The sequence below is a fragment of the Montipora capricornis genome, chromosome 6, assembly GCF_036669925.1.
Source record: "Montipora capricornis isolate CH-2021 chromosome 6, ASM3666992v2, whole genome shotgun sequence".
Lineage (NCBI taxonomy): Eukaryota > Metazoa > Cnidaria > Anthozoa > Scleractinia > Acroporidae > Montipora > Montipora capricornis.
In genome coordinates this window covers 21,703,653-21,708,262 of record NC_090888.1, presented here as the reverse complement: position 1 = coordinate 21,708,262, position 4,610 = coordinate 21,703,653, and the positions used below count along the sequence as shown (strand labels likewise).

The 4,610-nt window shown below is 43.2% G+C and overlaps 1 pseudogene; it reads right to left on the bottom strand.

Moving 5' to 3' along the window:
* Positions 1–1,227: 1,227 nt before the first annotated feature.
* On the bottom strand, positions 1,228–3,999 carry LOC138053399 (piggyBac transposable element-derived protein 4-like; annotated as a pseudogene).
* Positions 4,000–4,610: the final 611 nt, after the last annotated feature.

Genomic DNA, 4,610 nt, shown 5'->3' with positions numbered 1-4,610 from the left:
CTTCTTCAGGCGAGCAATTTAACTTGATTTAGCTGGAATTTAAACTATACGTACCTTATTAAGCCAAACTTACTAAGAATCAAGGATTGGTTTACCGTCGACAAAAGGGAACTTGATAGGCGCCAACAATTGTTTTCGTTGACCCAACTGACGAGTTGAGTCTTGGTGGACAAGAAGATAACTGTAACATTAATTATTATCATAGATTATTTCAGTGGCCGATAACAATACATGTAACTGGTTAATCTTAACAGCAACCAAACAAGTAGTTTTCTAAACGTTTCTTGTAAAGGATTTTAACAAAATGCCTCAACTCTTACGTTGGCTTGCTATTTGGTAACAATGAAGTTTTCAAAAACAACCCAGACCTTGATTATATAAAATGAGGGTAATCTCAAGGAGAACGTTGCATTTTTCATGGTCGTAACGAGGTGTATGGGATCACGGATCAAAGGTCTGAAAAGGGTCGGGATCAAGGATCACAGCCCGCTGGGATCTGGAATCAGAACGCGTAGGATCGGGATCAGCAGTATTTTTCATGGAATGAGGGATCAGGGATCAAATTTTTGCGGGTTCAGGGCCCAAAATTCTCATCATTTTTGGTATCGGGGTTCAAAATTGTGGAAAAAAATATGGGATCAGTTAAGAAAAAATATACCTCGTTACGACCCTGATTTTTACCATGGTAATCTAATCAGAATTGTTTGCGAGCCTTTCATACCCAAGTTCCTAATTGTCAATTGAGCAATCAGACGTTGGCTTTCAGAGGTGCAATTTGCTAGCAAACTGATGAGATTTAATGCGAGAAACATTAATCTCAGGCAAAGTTGATAACAAGCAGAAGGCACTTTATGACTGGATGTGTTACGCATAACATACCGACCAGAATATGTCATTCATGATGCGTTATCAACTACTTTTCATCAACTCTGGGGGAAACAATGGCAAACTGCAACGAAACTTTCAATGAATATGGATAAATGAACCAATTTTCCCCGAATCAAGATGACGATCTTAAAAAAGTAAGTTTGGCGACATCGCAACTGTCAGCTTATGCGGATGTGAAGTGCTATGCTTCAGGAGACTTGAAAGTGTCATCCATCTGCACTCTAAAATCTTGAAAGCCAGTGTAACCTGTGTCGGGGAGGTCAGTTATGGCTGAGCAAGTGTGGATGTAGACAAACGGGAAGCCACCGCAGTGTGGGTGGAACGTCATATAAATGTTTTTCACCACCGACAACGAACTTCCTGTGACATACCAGACGAAATGTGTAACCCCTGACACTGAGGTGCTCTGCAGGAAGTGTTCACTGGAAAGCGACCCCTTCCCTCCCTCATGCACACCATACACTGTTTCCTAGAATCTACAAATAGTGGGCAATGAACAGTCTCAAAAGTCATTAATTGTTGAACATTCTCATTACTAGGGGGAGCATCTGCGGCAGGGAAATCACAGATGTTACGTACAAGCTCCTCCCTATAGGAGGCTAATGAGTAGCCGGGAGATCGCCTGAGAGCTTGATTTTCAGGGAACTTACGTTGTTGTTCCTTGAAAAGGATGAAGCTATTAACTACAGCCATATCAATTAGATGGAAAAATAAGGTTTTCCACCACCTCATGCACTTCCGCTGTACATTGTGGGTGGCAAGGATCTGATCGGATCCATCCACGGCATTCATGTATTGATTATACATGCGGAAAACCTCAGGCTTCGGGACTGAAGTGGTACTCCAGGTACCACCAGCCTTTCTCTTTTGGTTCACCTGGTTGGTCTCATTTGCATTGGCAGAGGTAGAAATCATTGACACTACCTTGTTGTCAACCCATTGCAATGCCAACACAGGTGCATCCCTCTCCCAACGCATAGTTCCCTTCAGCTTACCTTTGGCCCACTCCTTGCCTTTCTTCAAACTTGGCGGGAAGTCCCTTCTGCTATCTAAAATAGTACCGGTGAGAAGGGTTCCTCGCTCAAACAAGTGTTTGGCAAGGGTCATTGATGTATAGAAATTGTCAACAAATAAATGATACCCCTGGTTGAGATAGTTATGCATAAGGGTCATAACAACATGATACCCGAGGCCATGCTGACTAATTTCCCGCCCTGCCTGCTTACCTATGTAGATATTGAAATCTTGAACATAGGTGTTGGAGCTGTCGGCCAATACCCATAACTTTATGCCCCACTTAGTGGGCTTATCTTTATATACTGACGAATGCCTGACCTGTGTCAGGACTTCACCATGCGCTCATCAATGGCGACATGTTGCCTCGGCTGGTGCAAGAGCTGGCATCTTGACTTAAAATACTGTACAAGAGCCTCTACTTTTCTTAACTTATTACCAGCAGGCTCGTTTAGGGGTCCACGATGTGCAGGAAAGCCATAAGGGCTTGAAACCGCACCCTGGGCATAATTGATCGAGCCCAGAGGCCGTGGTACATTTACTAACATCCCCCACTACTCTAACTAGCCCAAAATAAATAAGGAGAGCCATGAGCCTACGGATTTCATGTGATGTTGTTGCCTGCCAGCTGCCATCCGGAAGTGTGTAACTTCTATATTCACCGGTAGCAATACGGATGTAAGCATAGGTGTTCGTATGCATAACTATACTATCGACCATTTCCCTGGTGAAAAACAGCTGGAAAAATTCTATAGCATTTACCATGCTGTTCCTGAGGAGTGGACCCTCAAGGTGAATGCCAGGTGGTCGAGCAGGGGTGAACTGGGGGTGGGGAAATTGAGGGGGGTTACCTAAATCTGGGTTATCATATGAGGAGAAAGTCGCTGCAGTAGGTGCAGCTGCCGGGGCCGCAGGAGCACGAACTGCAGGGCCTTTTCCTCGCTTGCCACCTCTACCTCTCCCTTTTCCTATCTGGGGGACTGCGGGTGATGCTGCGTGGGGTACGGTGCGACATACAGCACTAGTTGTTGCACGGGTGGAATAAAATGTCCCCACAGATACAGAAGAGGGCCCTGCAACACAGCTCTGTGCAGTGGTGGCCACTACAGGGGACATTATCTGACTTACAGAGGCCACCAACTGCCCAGCAGATGTTGAAGAAGTTGTAGTAGTAGAGGTGGAAACTACATTAGTTACTACACTAGTTGACACACTTATCGTTGGAGTTGATTGATCGCCAATACTCTCGTCATCACTGAAAAGAAGAACGTTACACGTTACGAATTTGAAACAAATAAATCACAAAAGAATTCGTAGGTTGAAATAAGTTACAGCAAAAATATCATAGGAATTTGTTTCACAAATGAAACCGAAATAAATCACAAAAGAATACGTGGGTTGAAATAAGTTATACCAGAAACATCAGACGAACTTTATAATAAATATAAGCCTGTAAAATCATAGGAATTTTATAATCCCATAAAATATGCAACGGTTGAAGTTTCAGCAAAGACAAAAATATCACATTTCAATAACAATCAGAAACGACTGATTTTGAATTTTTCTCTCACTTCACTTCGCAAAAAGGGCTAAATTTAAAACCAAGGCTTCACATCTAAACGCACGAAACCCAACTTCATTCATATTAGACCGGAAACGACGATGCGTGCATGTGAATAGAACAAACAATCAGCTGTTTGTCTCCCGCTAGCATCGAACTACAAAACTGCAACGACATCTGTTTCACAAATAAAGGCATTTGACGAATAATATAAGTCTTTTATGTCGAAAACATTATTTGTGGATGAATTTCAAAAGAAAAAACATGGGTTTGTACATTTGAAGTGAAAGGAAACGAAATTTCATCGCATTTCAAGGCCGTCCGCGTGCTCTCTCGAAGCGAAGGTTCAAAATTTCACTACACAATCAAGCGATCGTTCACCTCGATTCGTCGCTTTCAGAGCATAATTGGCGATGCAAATCAAACTCCTCATCTTCTCCCATCCCCAATGTGTCTTCGTCGACCTCTGATTCACCAAAAAACACATTCATTGCTTCTTCCACGGTGTAACTCGCTTGTCTCGAAGAAGACGCCATACTGCTGCAGGACAAGAACAGAGAGAAATGAATTCAAATCATCGTGGTGTCGCGAGATTGCTTTGTTGCTAAGTGAAACTCGGCCTGTGATTGGGTAATTACAATATCTCGTTAGTGACGAAATTTCGTAGCGATCCGAAGAATCTCCGATGAGTAACCCGATCTTTTCCAACGGATACGCCAGCGTATCCGTTTGAGGCCCCCCTGTGGGAAAAGAGTTTTAAGGAATCGGAGAACCTCTCCTTGTGGCTTGCGCAGTGACACTTCGTTGGACAAGTGTATTATCTGAAGAACCTTTGAAGTAGTGAGACTTATTTTGTCGAAGAGATCATCCACGTCGTGTTTGCGGCAGTCTTGCCATAACTCTTTAAATCTACCAGCAAACATCCCGATCTTGATCTCACTTAGTGAGATGGACGGCTTTGCAATGAGTTCCGTCTTAGCTACGCTTATCAATATGTTTTCTAGTGAAGCAGGGGTTGGAATTCGAGACACACCATATTCTGACAAGAACTCAAACGGGAAATGACTCATCTCTGGAAAAACTCCAACGTGGCCAAGTGATTTTGACATCTCAAGGGCACTCTTTAAACGCAAGAAAACATACTCTG